Consider the following 18,164-nt stretch of genomic DNA (forward strand, 5'->3'; position numbering starts at 1 on the left):
TTTGGAGCTATTTTTTCCTAAAGGGGTTTAGAAAAATACCATTTTTGTAGCAGATCTTGAAGAAAACCTTTCCAAACTAAGCACGGTCAAATGAAAAAGCTGCAAGAACTTGTCAGGAAAATAAACCTCATCCAAGACTATTCAAAATCTATCTTGGAAATGCTTCAGGAAAAGAAAAACTCCTACAAAAAAAATCTTTAAAAAGGAGCATTTCAGGATGTAATTTAATGTTGGAAAATTGATGATTTTTTAACACTTCAAAAAACTCTGTGTGAACGACCTAAAGGTGTCCAAACACCAATAAAACACTCGTTCGACTGACAGCTATGTGTTCCAATTACCCCACACTGAGCATAATAATAAAAATAATAATAAATTTTATTTTTATAGCGCCGACATATTCCGCAGCACTTTACATTTCAGAGGGGATTTGTACAGACAATAGACATTACAGCATAACAATAATCACATACAGTAGATTATAACAAATACCAAGAGGAAAGAGGGCCCTGCTCGCAAGCTTACAGTCTATGAGGAAAGAGGTAGACACGAAAGGTGGGTGGTAACAGTTGCCCTGATTGTATGGACCAGCCATAATGTTAGGTGTGTGACAGTACGGACACAGAGGGCTAATGGATGCATAAAGCATGTGGGAGAATGATGCGGGGAACCTGGTTATGGTAAAACTTTTGGCTCTGCCACACAGGGATAGGTTAGGTTAAAGTGTTGAGGCGTAGGCCAGTCTGAATAAATGCGTTTTCAGGACACGCTTAAAATTGTGGGGATTGAGCATGCATGTGTGTTCAATGGGAGAATGGAGTAAAGGCCCCTTTACATTTAGTGATGCACCAGCGATCCCGACCACGATATGACCCGGTCAGGATCGCTGGTGCATCGCTAAATGGTCGCTAGTGAGCTGCCACAAAGGCAGATCTCACCAGCAATGTAGCGATGCTCGGCGGTCGTACTTACCTTTCAGACGAAGCTATGACCGCCCGCTTCCGCCCGCGTTCATAGCTCGCTCGTCGGCGCCAGCTGGAAGCCGATGACGAGAAATGGACGTGGACGATCTCGCGCGATCAGCGATAGCCAGCGGGGGAGCCGGTCGGAGGTAAGTATCACATGTAGCGATATCGCTGCTGCGGCACAAAATCGGTGACGCTTTAGCGATATCTCTATGTGTAAAGCCCCCTTAAATCGCTGTTAGATACCTACAGCAGTGGCTTATTGGGTAGGAATAGGAAATAATTGGGTGTTTGTAATGCAATGCAATGCCCATGTAAGTCAATGGGCGCACAAAAAACAAATCACATTCGGGTCTGCTGAAGACCCCAGTGCCTGTCATTGTAAATCTCCTTTGAACGGCCCATGGTTATCTGCCCTTGGGGTACAAGTCTGTAGTTACTCTATGTGACACGGTGCGTTGTGAGGATTCTCCACTATCGGCAGCAGGAATACGATTTGCAAATATGCCACATTCCGACTAGACGTGTCGGGCCTCGCTCTATACACTTGCATTGATCGATGCCATGCAAGTCTAGTCAGCAAGTGACTGCATGTATGTAACTGCAGACTTGAACCCTGAGGCTGCACAACCCCTTTCACCTTGTGACTGCAATTCAAATTAGAGAGCTCAAACTTCTTGCTTGTGGTCAAGTTGTTATTTTCCCAACAAATGCCTATGAGACTCACATCAAGGTTTTTATACAATTACATCGAGAAAACGACTTCTGGTCCACACAGAAGACACTATGTGAACCAGCTGGCTTGATTTGTGGTTACGTGGTTCAGATGAGGATCGAAACGGCTCTGGGAACCAGAGAAGATGGCATTGGCGATCAGTAGATATTTAAATGCATCCATGTTACACTACATAATATTAGTAATGGAGTGGTGAACTTTGTGAGTTCTTCTCTAAGTAGAGTCAAAATCATTGATTCAGACAAAACTCAAGGGTAATACAGTATCTGAGGTCAATCAATGGGATAGTCAAAAGTTAGTCATAGTATAGAGGGCACAAACCTACACAGCGTAGGGATAGAAATGTATTCAAAGTATGGAGGAGTCGATTTGGTTTTATAGTCATTTAAAATCTGGGATCAAACAACGATGATGGCAAAGGTAAAACGGGGTACCGAGCTAGATACGGGACATGTGACCCCACAACTGGCAAATAGCACAGGCTATTAGAAGTTTTGTAAAACTTTGTATGCTTCTGGAGTAGCATTAACAGGAATGTATTTGGAGACTATATATTTTCGGGTAATGTCTCCCAGTGTGCTTACTAAACCCGCAGTGTAGGGTATCTATTACTGCATGGAAACAAATTAACAATGTTCCTTTAATCCTGATGAAAAGTTTGGAAGAAATCATGTGATAATTCTGCAAAGCATGGAGTTCACCTTTATTTACTCTGCCAAGTGCTGGCAGAGCTTATTATTTGCATGAAATGTGCCAAACATAAGAAACAGGATTAACTTGTTTTCTGTGTTTTACAGACAAATATATAAATGGAGTCTTCTCTGGAACAAATTTCACCAAGTTTTTATAAGTTAAAGTATTAGTTACTCCAGACACTGATTTTCTCTTTTATTTTTTGTGATAATAAAGGGGCAATAGCAGTGTGTCGCTAATTACGTCACAGCATATTGCAGCGCTGGGGTCCTGGGTTCAAATCCCACGAAGGACAACGCCTGCAAGGAGTTTGTATGTTCTCCCCGTGTTTGCGTGGGTTTCCTCCTGGTCCTCCGGTTTCCTTCCACATTCCAAAGACATACTGATAGGGATTCTAGATTGTGAGCCCCATCGGGGACAGTGCCGATAATGTCTGTAAAGCGCTGTGGAATTAATGGCCCTATATAAATGAGTAAAATAATTAAATAAATATTCCTTAAATGGAGCTTCCTGGCGCAGTTGGTTTCCTGACCTTAGGAGGAAATTTTATGAGATCTCAGTCTTGGGAGCTGCTAAGGGCAGAGCATCACCATTCATAATGTTTTTGCATTACCACATATAGCTTACGCATAGTGCATGTATGACCAAAATACATCTATAATATAGCATTCAATGGTCTCTCTCTTATCCATTCAGTCGAGTACGACTCTAGGTCATTCTGTCGATCATCGTTTGCCAGGAAGTTATATCCCGCGTTGCTTCTTTCAGTTCGCCAACGGTCATTTCCATGTCGATCTTGATGGTGTGGATCCAGTGCGTTCTAGGCTGTCTTCTTCATCTGCCACTGCCCGATCCAAGTATGACGCCTTTCTTCAACCACTGACTCCACTTAATGTGGCTAAAATAATTTTTGTTTGGTTATTTTAAACTTCAGTTACAGTTTTGGCTTGACATGTTCCAAGTCCGTTGGTGTCCGTTGAATCTGTAGAAGTCTCTGCCAGCACCAAGGTTCAAATGTGTCAGTTTTCTTCTTGTCAGCTATCTTGAGTGCTGTGCTCAATTTATTTATCTGCATAATTCTTTATGAATCCAACAGGAAAAAAAGCTCCACGTGCTTCTTCATGAACTTCAGCGTTTGTACAGAACTCTGGAAAAGTGTACGGCCTCCTGACAACTATGCAATGTCTCACTTTTCATTGAATATCCAATTTTCAAAGTATTACAACTAGTTCAGTAATATTTAGCTTTTCTAACAAATGGGGCACTTTGTGGATTTCCAGACAATGGCAATCTACCATCATCTAATGTCACTGACCGTCCACAATCTCATTCAGACATTTGTTTTTTCTCAAAACAGTATGTGAAAAATAGACCAATTTTCATCAGTGTACTGGATCAGGTATTCATCAGCGTTTGGTCACTATTTCAGGTTTTAGCATTTCTCTTTTATTTTTCCTGTATGCTAAAAAAATTGCAAAGCTTCTCCTGTCCACTATTATGTTAAAAACGAACATCACATGAACTTTCAAGGCTTCGTAGACTTATCGTACCTGGGTGATTTTCATCCATGAGATATTAAAAACGTGATGTCTTAGCGATTTTTTGGGTGGTCATATGGTCCACAAAAACACACGGACATTTGAAGAACGCCCTAGACTACGATGGGTACATGTTTGTATCAGTAAAAATAGGGATAAAACCACCATGAGGAAAACAAGTGACTGAACGAGGCCTGCATATTGATTTAAGGGAGATCTACTGGTTTAGATGACATTTGCAAACACATTTATTGGGAAATGCTAAACTTATTCCCCAAAGTCAGGGCATGATTTTGGAGGCAGAATACAGTATACATGGAACAGCATGCACTATTTTCCCCTGTAAGTCGGATGAGACTTGCCCATTCAAGCCCATAGGTGCGCAAAGGAAAATCGGATGCCATATGGAGACACATTATAACATCCATTTTTTACGAATACATTGCAATTCTGTAACACAGGAACCTATAAATGGTCTTATAAATGATTAATAGCTGCTGCTGTAAAAAAAAGGGATTGTGTAAAGACTGCACACGGATCACAAGTGAGAAAACAATCCTCCCATGTTTCGCGATAAAACTCCCATGGAGACTATTGAAGCAAGTAAAAAGTAAAAAAAAAAATGTTTTAAAAATATTTAAAAAATTAAAAAATACAACAGTTCAAATCACCTCCCCATTCAAAATAAAACAATAAAGAAAAAAAATACACATATTTGGTATCGCCGCGTTCAGAATCGCCCGATCTATCAATATATAAAAATAATTAATCCGATTGGTAAACGACATAATGAGAAAAAAATCAAAACGGCAGAATTACATGTTTTGGTTGATGCAACATTGCATTAAAATGCAATAACGGGCGATCAAAAGATCGTATCTACACCAAAATGGTATCAATAAAAACGTCAGCTTGGCGCACAAAAAATAAGCCCTCACCCAACCTGAGATCACGAAAAATGATGACGCTACAGGTCTCAGAAAATGACTATTTTTTTTAATGAAGTTTTGGATTTTTTGTTCACCGATTAAATAGAAAAGAACCTAGACATGTTTGGTGTCTATGAACTCGTAATGACCTGGAGAATCATATTGGCAGATCAGTTTTAGCATCTAGTGAACATGGTTAAATAGCAAAACAAAAAACAACTGTGTAGTTGAACTTTTTTTGCAATTTCATCGCACTTTGAATTTTTTTCCCTGTTTTCCAGCACACTTAATGGCAAAATCAATGATGTCGTTCAAAAGTACAACTCGTCCCACAAAAAAACAAGCCCTCACATGGCCATATTGACAAAAAAATAAAAAAAAAGTTATGGCTCTGGGAAGAAGGGGAGCAAACATCGGGAACACAAAAACGGAAAAACCCAAGGTCGCGAAGGGGTTAAAACATGACAATCCAAAAAGAGAAAAAACGTGCAGAATAAAAAATGGTATAAAAACGCATGCATTAAAAAGCACTGAAAAACACAATGGAAAAAATTCAAGTAACCTAATTTACTAATAGGAGCAGAAATGGTGCAGACTATCACAGGTCAATTTACGCTGCATAATAAAAAAAGCACAGTGGCCGTGAGATTTCTCTAAATTCCATCCACTTTGCTGTAACTGTAAAGCCCCTGTTACATCAAGCGATATTGCTAGCGATATCGCTATGTGTGATACTTACCTCCGACCGGCTCCCCGCTGCTCATCGCTGATCGCGCGAGAACGTCCTGGGCCGTTTCTTGTCATCTGCTTCCTGCTGGGCTTCCTGCTGTGGCGACGCGTGGACGCGGGCGGGAGGACGTCTTCATCGCCTCGTCTGACAGGTAAGTAGCGACCGCCGACCGCTGCTATGTCGCTGGTGAGATCTGCCTGTTTGCCAGCTCACTATCCACCACTTAGCGATGCACCAGCGATCCTGACCGGGTCATATCGTTGTTGGGATCGCTGGTGCATCGCTAAGTGTAACGGTGCCCTTAGAAGCTGCATTTTTTTGTCCAGAAGAAATATGGAGTGTCAAATACTCACCCAAAACTCATCGTGGGAACTTAACCTAATCAGTCATATGAGCAGAGGTAAAGGGTACTAATCTAATAATGACCTAAACAGTGTGAAAATGTCAAATCGAGAACTAGTAATGGTCCATAATACACCAGTTAAAGAGTTGTCTATTAGTTAAATATTAATTTAGGCATGGATAGTTTTTTCCGAAGGTCTGTGCCGGCATCGGAAGCGTTCTGTGCCTGACTGTCCTGGAAGTCACAGGACAACTGAATCCTGTGATTAGCTGCAGCGGTAAGGTGACTGAAAAGTGGCATCATGGAATGTCTTTCTGATGATATGTTCTTCCGGTCATCTTACCACATCAGCTAGTCACTGGCTTCAGCCGTCCTATGACTTGCAAACAGGGAAGACATTGCTTCCAGATTCGGCACAAACATCGGGAGTGGATCCATGGACGTGCTGGATGGTGAGTATGCCTTAATTTATTATATTAAAACCAACCATGCTTGAAAGAAAAATATATATCTCCCTATAATGATTTGATCAGATAAAAGGAATTTGAGGAATCCGTTGTGTCATACCATTCCTGTCCATCAGAAGTTATTCCTTGAGGTTCCACTTAAGTTATTGCATTTTCTGTGCACGTTCGGCTGTTGTAGTATGCTCAGAGGTTTCCATGCCGTGCATCCCCAGCTGCTCTTAGGAACTGCCAGTACCTGACAATACTTGTATTTCTGGCCTTTTGACAACACTCTAATAGGTATGTTCTTTAGTTAACAATAGGAGGCAGGGGTACAATGTTCTCAGACTTGTTGCTCAAGGACCGCAAGCTCAAAGAATAACAAGAAAAGTAGAACAAAACTAATGTACGTAGATCTGTAATATTAGGCAGTATAGGATGAGTAATAATGCAGAGGAGAGACTATATTGTGCTTTAATTACCTAATTCTACATTCATTTATAGCAAGCAGGTACGCCTGCTATAGGGAGATTTCCAGAATACCAAAAGTAAGGTTATAGTGTATTATCACCTTCATAAAAAGTGAACAGATTACATACACATTTTCACATGCATTGTCCAACTAATCTCTAAGCAGAAGGTTATATCTTGGGAATAAAATAACTAGTTTGATGGCAAACAGCGGCACATAATAAGGGAGGACATTTGTTTAGTCTGAACTTTAATTAGTAATAACACTGCAGACTTATGAGATACAGACCCACAGTATAACAGCATGGCCAAATCTTTCATTTGAAATGGGATTTATTAAACAAGAGCAACCATTTTCCTAATGAAGACCCACTAGAGATCAGCTGTGGGTGAAAGGTGGTGACAAGTAAAATATAATATGCATCATCAGCCATGTAAATGTATACAATAACAATATATGGACATGCCCAAAGGTATATCTTGAAGTTCTTAGGCCACCGTGAAAAACAGATAACTTGATTTCCCATGGGATAATCAGTACAGAACTAATATTCTCTTGATCGATCTGTTAGGGATCGTGTAGACGACTGTATTATTGATCCGAGGATAAAAAATTGCTGCATGTCCAAGTTTGATTCTATATTTAGGCATGCAAGTCAATGAGTCGGTGGAAAACATCGGTACTTGGATGACATCTAAGTGCAGTCCAATTTCCCTGCACTGACACGATGAAGAACATGGAGACAATTTTTCCTCCATCTCCACCTCATCTGAGAGAATCAGATGACACTAATCTGACACTCTGCTCAAACTCTGACTAGAGTGTCATTTGGATAATGGTGGTGATGGTGTCTCTAAATTGGCTTATTACTTCTAGTGGTGAGGGGTTCTAGTACTTCGAGTGTAGGCAGTGAGGCGCAGCACCAGACAGTATCCCAGGCACCTTAAGGGAACCGGGAAAGATAAAAATATATAGAGAATATGTTGGTGCACTGCCAATGATGTTAGTGAGGATGTGGTAATTAAAATAAGTACCTTTTATTTGGGATCAAAATCATAAACCAGTTTTTGGCTCCGGACTTCAGCCTTCATCAGGCAATGTCTACTTAAAATAAGGTAATAGAAAGAGGAGGACGAATCCAAAAACCGCAACTAGAGGTCATAGTGAAAAATATATTTATTTTGTGGTAATGCAAAGAACAAATGACTAAAAAACATGCAAGTACTAGTTAGTCATAAATAAAACATGATCAGGACCCAGGGTGCCATATTGCCAATAATATAAGAATATTGTCATATAGAACATAAGAACATTATTTCATCAGGATGAAAGCGACAGAGACCAACAAAATCTCCTATAGGCATATATTGCTAAAATTGTCCCTGAATAAGGGCAGATATTATATATAATCAATCGCAATCACACCAATACATGGTGATTTACCTGAAAACAGACAATGCTGGCAAGAGAGGGGTCCCCTCTCTATTTTGGCAACTGGTCAGTTACAGTCCAATGTTACAGATGTACTGGGACATTAATCACGGTCATTGATGACATATTGTTTATTATATTGTCCCAGATGACGTTCACATTGTTTTGCACTACCTTCGTTGCATGTTCTTTAAAATAAGGTAATACCTGATTTGTTTGTGATTTTGATCCTAAATAAAAGGTACTTATTTTAATTACTGCATCCTCACTAAAGTCATTGTCGGTGCACTAACATTACCTTTATACACTGCACAATAAAATAAAGGGAACACTAAAATCCCACATCCTAGATATCTCTGAATGAAATATTCCAGTTGCAAATTTTTATTCATTGCATAGTGGAATGTCTTCAGAACAATAAAACAAAACAATTATCAATGTAAATCCAAAATAATATCCCACTGAAGTCTGGATTTGGAATGATTCTCAAAATCAAAGTGGAAAATCAAATTACAGGCTGATCCAACTTCAGTGGAAATGCCTCGTGACAAGGAAAAGATGCTCAGTATTGTGTGTGGCCTCCACGTACCTGTATGACCTCCCTACTGTACAATGCCTGGGCATGCTCCTGATGAGGCAGCAGATGGTCTCCTGAGGGATCTCCTCCCAGACCTGGACTAAAGCATCCGCCAAATCCTGGACAGTCTGTGGTGCAACGTGATGTTGTTGGATGGAGAGAGACATGATGTCCCAGATGTGCTCAATCGGATTCAGGTCTGGGGAATGGGCGGGCCTTCATTGCCTTCATCTTGCAGGAACTGCTGACACACTCCAGCCACATGAGGTCTTTCATTGTCCTGCATTAGGAGTAACCCAGGGCCAACCGCACCAACATATGGTCTCACAAGGGGTCTGAGGATCTCATCTCGGTACCTAATGGCAGTCAGGCTACCTCTGGGGAGCACATGGAGGACTGTGCGGCCCTCCAAAGAATTACCACCCCACACCATTACTGACCCACTACCAAACCGGTCATGCTGAAGGATGTTGCAGGCAGCGGCAGCGGATCGCTCTCCACGGCGTCTCCAGACTCTGTCATGTCTGTCACATGTGCTCAGTGTGAACCTGCTTTCATCTGTGAAGAGCACAGTGTGCCAGTGGCGAATTTGCCAATCCTGATGTTCTGTGGCAAATGCCAAGCGTCCTGCATGGCGATGGGCTGTGAGCACAACCCCCATCTGTGGACGTCGGGCCCTCAGACCATTCTCATGGAGTCAGTTTCTAACTGTTTGTGCAGACACATACACATTTGTGGCCTGCTGGAGGTTATTTTGCTGGGCTCTGGCAGTGCTCCTCCTGTTCCTCCTTGCACAAAGGCAGGGGTAGCGGTCCTGCTGCTGGGTTGTTGCCCTCCTAAGGCCCCCTCCACATCTCCTGGTGTACTGGCCTGTCTCCTGGTGGCGCCTCCAGCCTCTGGACACTACGCTGACAGACACAACAAACCTTCTTGCCACAGCTAGCATTGATGTGCCATCCTGGATGACCTGCACTACCTGATTCACTTGTGTGGGTTGTAGAGTCCATCTCATGCTACCACAAGAGTGAAAGCACAACCAATATTCAAAAGTGACCAAAACATCAGCCAGAAAGCATTGGTACTGAAATGTGGTCTGTGGTCCCCACCTGCAGAACCACTCCTTTATTGAGGGTGTCTTGAGAATTGCTAATAATTTCCATCTGTTCTCAATTCCATTTTCACACCAGCATGTGAAATTGATTGTCAATCAGTGTTGCTTCCTAAGTGGACAGTTTGATTTCACAGAAGTTTGATCTACTTGTAGTTATATTCTGTTGTTTAAGTGTTCCCTTTATTTTTTTGAGCAGTGTATATTTTCATTTGCCCAATTCTTTTGGATGAGAGAATGTAAGGCCTCCTGCACCTGCTCTTAGCCATTCCTAGGTATAATGGCAGCCTCTGCACCCCGTACACATTATGGGGACCAAAGTAATAAGGCATACACCTTAATAACTGATTTCAGGTTTTTCATTCAGTCCATACATACCCCCACATCCTTTATGGACAGAAGTATTGAGACATACATTTTAATAATTAAATTCAGGGTTTTTTTTGTCATTCCCATTGCTACAAAATTGCTATAAAATCCAGCCCTGTGCCATGCAGTCTGCCTTTCCAATCATTTGACTGTTACACCTCTTTGCTCCGCCCCAATGACTGGAAGTGTGCAGCTGCAGGGAGAATATAACTTAATTTTCTCCCTGCATCCAGTAAGGGTTCTTTTACATTTACTGTGTTTTTTTCTGGCCATTTTTGCGGCCGCAATAGATTTTTATGGAGCCGTAAAATCGTCCCGCAAATATTCCACGGTGCGTCGTTTACTGTATGGCCGTGAGGGCCGTATTTGCAGCCGTGAAAAAAGATTGAGCCTGCTCGATCTTTTTTACAGCTTACGGATACGACCCCCATTGAAAATCAATTGGGCCGCAAAAACAAACGGAAGTTTGTTTTTGCGGTGCACCGTCACTTCTGGTTTTGCGGAACGCCATTATTTTTTCCAATACTTCTTCCATAGTATCGGAAACCTTAAAAATGGTAATCCGCAAGTTTTTTGCTGTCCGTTATTACGGCAGACCGTGAAAATTGCGGCGATACGGCCCGCAAAAACAGGCAGCAAAAAACCTGGTAAATATAAAAGAACCCTAAGGCTGCCTGACGTGATATAAACACTATTGAACTGCCAATTTCCTGTACATCTGCAGGTAAATGGCATTTTCAGAGGCGACACCTTAATTTTAAACGGAATCTGTCACCCCTTTTTACGAATATGAGCTGCCGGCACCGACATCAGGGGCTTATCTACAGCATTCTGTAATGCTGTAGATAAGCCCCCGATGTAACCTGAAAGATAAGAAAAAAGAGTTAGATTATACTCACCGTGGGGGGGTCCGGTCCAATGGGTGTCGCGGTCCGGCGCCTCCCATCTTCATACTATGCTGTCCTCTTCTTTCCTTCCTGTCATAGCTCATGCGCAGATGCACTGCTCTGCCCTGTTGGAAAGGTCCGGCGCCTGCGCACTGCAGTATTCTGCTCTGCCCTCAACAGGGCAGAGCAGTGCGCCGGAGCCACGATAGGAAGGAAAGAAGAAGACGTCACCGTTAGAAGATGAGAGGCGCCGGACCGGACTGCGACACCCATTGGACCGGACCGCCCCCCCTTCAGTGAGTATAATATAACTGTATTTTCTTATCTGTCAGGTTACATCGGGGGCTTATCTACAGCATTACAGAATGCTGTAGATAAGCTCCTGATGTCGGTGCCGGCAGCTCATATTTGAAAAAAGGTGTGACAGATTCCCTTTATGTCTCATGTCCCACATTAGTCCTTTTATGGCCAGGGAAAAGTGAAGGATTTCATTGGCAACTTTACAAAGTAGGCACACAGGAATCTGTATTGTTTATGCACAGAACTACAGTTGTGGCCAAAAGTATTGACACCCCTGCAATTTTGTCAGATAATACTCAGTTTCTTCCTGAAAATGATTGCAAACACAAATTCTTTGGTATTATTATCTTCATTTAATTTGCCTTAAATGAAAAAGCACAAAAGAGAATGAAGCAAAAAGCAAAACATTGATCATTTCACACAAAACTCCAAAAATGGGCCAGACAAAAGTATTGGCACCCTCAGCCTAATTCTTGGTTGCACAACCTTTAGCCAAAATAACTGTGACCAACCGCTTCCGGTAACCATCAATGAGTTTCTTACAATGCTCTGCTGGAATTTTAGACCATTCTTCTTTGGCAAACTGCTCCAGGTCGAGGTTCTTTATCCAACATCTGCACAATCTTGCGGAGTGATCAGTCTTGAGTGTTCCTTAATAGCCAGCAAAGTGGGGCTGTTCACAGGTCTGTATTTTTAGCAGACAAAGTGGTTCACAAAAAAAATTAATGAAAACATGTCCGTTTTTGATCCAAGTCACAGATCAAAATTACCCATACAAGTCTCTTGGTCCATGGAAATCTCGGTCGGACAGTGTGTGTGTAAGGGGGTGAAGCACAAGAAGAATCAGAAGGGGGTTACCTCCTCTGCTCCGTGTCCAGAACTACATAGCTGGTCAGCATGGTTGCCGGGGGGGGGAGACTTTCAGACCTGGACCGACTGCATCATGTGTCTGATAGAAGCAGTGGAGAAGGAGAAGGGGTGATGGACAGGAAGCAGTGCAGGCTGAGGGCGTGAAAGCAGAGTGCGCAGCACAGAGAGCAGGTCGCAGCCGCGTGCTCCAGAAGAGAGAGGACTCCCAGTCAGAGGGCTAAGACAGGAGGACGTGACATGGATACTGCTGTCTGTGAGCACGTGGACCCGGAGTCCTCATTGACTAGAGAAGTACGTCCTCCTGACCGTGCAGAGACGGTGACCCGCGCACGCAGCCCCGTTCCCGCAGTCACAGGTCAGAGCCCCTGATTCCAGCTGAGAGACTTAACAAAGGACGGAACATCATTCCTGTGGAGAGACTGTTAGTTAGAGAGCAGAGACTCAGAGCAGGGGAGACCCAGTTTGCCCAGTATCCCCCCTGCCTCCCGCTTTAACCTCTGAAGCCCAAGTTACCTGCTAACAGAGAATACAGAGACTGCAGAGCTTACAGAGACTACAGAGACAACAAGTGCCGCTGCTGACGGTGTCTACGTTGGAGAAGACGACCCTTCAATCAAGATTTCATCAGACTGATAAGTTGCAAGAATACCCGTTAATTACTGTTGTTCTCCTGGACTGCTTGAAAACTATGTCTAGTTTTCCCATACCGTTAAATCACTATTACCTTTTCCGTTTAACCACGACTGTTTCTCCCTGCGTAGAGATTCTGACCCCTGTAAATAAATCCTTTAACTTTTGGTCGGTCTCTGTCCCGTGGTGATATACTAAGCACCTGCGCGTTTATTACATGTGTAAGGCATCAGTGTGTAATCTGTGTGCTGTCGTTATTAACTATATATTGGATATGAGAAGCTTGCAGCTTTTTTTTTCATCAGTGAAAACTCACTCATTAAACACTGATGGTAAAAACTGACACACTGACCAAACACTGATAAAACTCCCATCCAAAACACTGAAGCACTACGGTTGGAGAACGGCCTAAGAAAAATCATGCACATGTGAATGAGGCCGTGCTGTAAATTTGTAAATAATGGAGCTAGGTGATAAGGCCGAAGTGGCATAAATTTCATTATTAGGTTACAGTAATTAAGATGTTGGCAATACTGAGCAAAGCAAAACATTGAAAGTAGTGTTGCAGTAATTGATCTTATCAAGTAGTTTATGACTGACCCCCTGTACTACTGCTCATTATTGTGATGACTCTGGACAAGATGGTTCCGCCTCCATCCTGGTCAGGTCAGGGTTAATTTTAGCCCACCTCTCTTTGGTTTTGGGGTGGCTATTTAATGTTGGCAGTACCTGGGATTTAGAGTCGATGATACTTCCCTATACTCGGTTAGTGGTTGCTGACTCAGATGACTTGTCCTTAAACGTGTGCCTCTGTGCTTGTGTGCCTTGCTGTGTATGACTCGGTTTGTCCCCTGACTTCTGCCTCTGTATCCTTCTTGTACTGATCTGTCTCTCCTGGTTATCTGACCCCTTGGCTTGTCTCTGGGTCGCCCTCACACCCAGGGCTGTGGGGTACTCGGTACCAGGCCCGATGGGCTCCAATGGGAGATGTCACAGCAGCTGTTACCCGGCCCGTGGCCCTGGGCGCCCATTGTAAAAGAGGTTGTTTCAGTGTGCTTATGGTGATGAAAGTTTATAAGTGATTTGTGACGTCACCTGTGGTGTTCGGCAATAGAGATGTAAGCCGACGCTGCAGACAGATCCTCTGTGACAGATGGTGTGGTGCAGCAGTGATGTTATTGCCCTCCACAGGCAGGGCTGTAGTCCCAGGGCAGAGTAGGTGAAGTGACACGTGGATGGTGTAGTGTCAGGCGCAAGGGATGTAGCAGTGCTGAGCAGGTTGGCGCAGGAATAAGTGGAGGACACCAGGGCATGTAGTTCCAAAGCTTTACTCACAGTCTGTTGTACAAACAGGTGCCTGCCTCCGTGCCGTGTCCTCCTGGTCATGGACTCAGTGTTATGAGCGGTGGAATGCACTAAATAAAATTATAATAAAGTGCGTTCACCGCTCGGGGTCCACCGTGTGGTAGATGGTAAAACCGCTGCTAGGAGTTGGCAGATAATCTGGAATCTGGAAATCTCCAGAACTCCCAGAGGAGCCAATAGGATTCAGAGCAGGACCTGAGCACCTGACACCTGAACTCCAATAGGAGCTCGTCCTGTGAGCATGCTCAGAAGCAGGTACAAATGACAGCCTCTGGAGATAAATGTGAGGAACTGGATCTCTGCATAGGTATGGCAGAACACAGATTCCTAACATTACCCCCCTCCTAAGGCCCCCCTCCCAGAGCCTTCCGACTCACAAGTCTGTGCCCAATCGTGGCGTAGGGCTTAGACTCGTCCGAAGGCGAGGCTGGTGTCTTGGTAGGTGACACGATAACCCGGGACACGTGGAAGGCATCGGTGGAGGCAAGGTTTCAAAAGGGACACCTGGGAGATGGCCGGAGCGGGAGTGGCAGTGGAACGCAGCCGTGTGTCCGCGGTCGTCGCCAAACTCTGCCTAGGAAGGCTATGCTGAGCACATAAAGTGCAAGCCTGAATGAACTTCTTGATGTCCCGAGCCCTGTGCGGCCACCAATACGCACCAGCCAACAGCCTCGTGGTTTGTATATAGCCACGATGGTTGTGCGTATCGCATGTGCCCACGCGAGGACTTTAGGCCTGAGATGAGGAGGGACAAACGTCTCGTCGACCGGCTCGGAACCCGACCCTTGCGGGGCGCTAGCTTCCGGAGAAGCAGCGTGCACACGACAACAATCGCACATGGGCTCCTGAGCCGAAGGTGTATCAAAATTGGCACGAGACACTTCCATGGGCTCTGGGGGTAAGACCTCTGGTTCAGGCGGCTCCAGAGGTAAAAAAAAAATTCTGGAGCTGGAGAACCTCTCCGTTTGGAGTGGGCACGCTCCAAACCATGCTCAGAGAAGCGGAGATCAATGTGTGAGGAGACAGATATTAACTCCTCCAGGCTGGTGGGGATCTCTCTCGTAGAGAAAGCATCCTTGACATGCTCCGCTAATCCTCTCCAAAAAATTGGGATAAGGGCCTTATCAGACCACTCCAACTCGGACGCCAGTGTCCGAAAACGGACGGCGTACTGGCTGACCGAGAGAGATCCCTGGGACAGAGCGAGAAGTTGTAGCGAAGTGTCGTGTGTGACCCGCGGACCTAGAAACACCTGCCTAATAGCAGTTAGCAGGTGGGCTGCGGACCGAATATACGGATCACCATGCTCCCATAAAGGCGTAGCCCATTCGAGAGCCTTGCCCGACAGTAGGGATATGATAAATGCCACCTTGGCCCGTTCCGTAGGGAATTGTGCAGCCAGCAGCTCCAGGTGAATCGAGCACTGGCTGATAAAGCCCCTACAAGAGGCGCCATCCCCGGAAGACTTATCGGGCAACGGGAGGCGGGTAACTGTTGGCGCAAGGATGGACACGGACAAACGCGCTACCACGTCAGTTAAAGCGTGTACAGCAGCATCAGTAGCTTGAGCAGCTGAGAGGGACTTCTCAAGAGCGGCCACCCGGTCGCCGAGCTGCTTAATGCACTGCAGTAATTGCTGCTGTTCTGCCATGGCTAGCAAGACCCTGGCGCTAGTATAATGTTATGAGCGGTGGAACGCACTAAATAAAATTATAATAAAGTGCGTTCACCGCTCGTGGTCCACCGTGTGGTAGATGGTAAAACCGCTGCTAGGAGGTGGCAGAGCTAAGTGGCGGTAGTGTGCACAGGGTTAAAGGCATCACCCAAGTGCACTGTGCAGACTCTGTTACACACACAGAGCTGCAAGCTAAAGCACATGTAGTGGTAATACTGGAGCAAGCTCTGTTTCACACACAGAGCCGCAAGCATAAACATATGCAATAGTAACGCTGGAGCAAGCTCTGTTTGACACACAGAGCTGCAAGCAAAAACATTAATACAAAACGCTGAGTCTGTTGAAAACTCACAGAGGCACAGCGGGACAGACGCGGTATTCGGTCACAGGAGTGGCCTTAGATGACAGGACACACTCCATCTAGACCTACCGTAAGTCTGTAAAAGAGATGTTGCTACTGCGAACACTCTCAGGACTGCGAAAGCAGCGCGGCGTAGATAGTGCCGCAGGGAGACACCGCTGAAACGCAGGCGCGATGTCAGACGCTAAGCTGCTGGGTGCTGGAGCAATGGCACGCTGGCGCTGGTGCTAATACTGGCTCTGACTCAAACACTCACACATTCGTAATATCCAAGGAATGGGGGTTTCAGATGAGTCATTCACCAGTCCATGCATCCATCAATAAACATACAGCAGCAAATATGACTATACTAGCGCATGGCGGAACAGCCATGCGCACTTTTTATAGCGTACGGGACCTGCTGGAAATCTCCAGAACTCCCAGAGGAGCCAATAGGATTCAGAGCAGGACCTGAGCACCTGACACCTGAACTCCAATAGGAGCTCGTCCTGTGAGCATACTCAGAAGCTGGTACAAAGGACTTAGCCTCTGGAGATAAATGTGAGGAACTGGATCTCTGGATAGGTATAGCAGAACACAGATTCCTAACACTCAGTCAACCTCCAGGCCAGATGGAATACTCCTTTCCAACACTCCGCCAACATGTGCCTTTCTGAACGTCTCCTCTTATAGCGCCTTTAAATGAAGTACACCTAGTACTGAGTTACACTGGAGTTCCTTCTGTCCGATGTTCTTATGAACTCTACTTGTACGGCAGACAGCTGTAGCCTGCTTCGGGGACTTCTTGCTACTAAGTCCCGGCTCACTATCCAGTTGCAGTTGTGCCCCCAAGTCTTGTGTGGGAATAAAGTGGTCACTACTTCTATTCCTCCGGTGTCTGCTGCAGGACCATTAGTATCCATACAACCTCGGGGACCGGCCCCGGCCATGCGCTTGGAACTTCTAGGAAGGGTTCCCTTCTAACCCACGTCCTCTGTTCCCTTTTATTCCTCTAGTTCTGTACTAATCTTTCTTTTTATGGAGAATCAGGCTTTCAGTCTATGTTGCTCTCTCTCTTCCTTTCCCGTTCCAGCAGACCCAGGTTACTGGGATCTGCTGCAGCACTCCCATCCATCTATCCCTCTCTCCAGGGATCTTCTTCTCTCCAACTCTCTAACCAACTGACTTCTCTTCCTAAACTTTTACCGCTCCTTGTAATGTCATCTAACTCCACCCACCTCCCGGCACGTTTCGTGTTCCAAGCAGGGAGCCGCCGAAGGTGCTTTGCTACACTACTTTGTGGTATGGGGTGCAGGTGTTGGAGCGTGGTCAGGAGTCTCCACCTTACCTGGATGGTGGGATACCACACCTCAGGAGGAGGTGCAGTACCTCTGTGGCGACTGAGCCTCAGGGGTGCCACATACCCCCCGTTAAACACAGCACATCCGCAGGCTGCAAGGCAAACACAGTTGACAATACAGGAACATACAAATTTTTATATTGCATAATAAACATATCTTATACTAAACTTCCCATTGTGGGAGGCACTGTTTCTTGAACATTGCAAACAATTTAACTGTCTATCTATATTGAAAGTTATGCTACCTAATTTAAGGTGCTATTGAAGCAAATTCACTATCAGAACACATTTTCTAGCAACACATTTCTTTTCTGTTATCTGTTACACTTTCTACTTTCTTAATGAGTGACAACCGTCAACACCTGGTTCGTCACCTGCATACTTTTATTCAATTCTCACA

The 18,164-nt window shown here is 44.6% G+C and overlaps 1 protein-coding gene across 2 annotated transcripts in view; it reads right to left on the reverse strand.

The window, feature by feature from the left end:
• Positions 1-18,164, reverse strand: part of NGEF (neuronal guanine nucleotide exchange factor) — a 257,073-nt gene that overhangs the window by 218,616 nt on the left and 20,293 nt on the right. The gene's annotated exons all lie outside the window — the stretch shown is intronic.

Source organism: Dendrobates tinctorius, unplaced genomic scaffold, assembly GCF_039654945.1.
Source record: "Dendrobates tinctorius isolate UK_male_01 unplaced genomic scaffold, ASM3965494v1 ptg000069l, whole genome shotgun sequence".
NCBI classification, from domain to species: domain Eukaryota; kingdom Metazoa; phylum Chordata; class Amphibia; order Anura; family Dendrobatidae; genus Dendrobates; species Dendrobates tinctorius.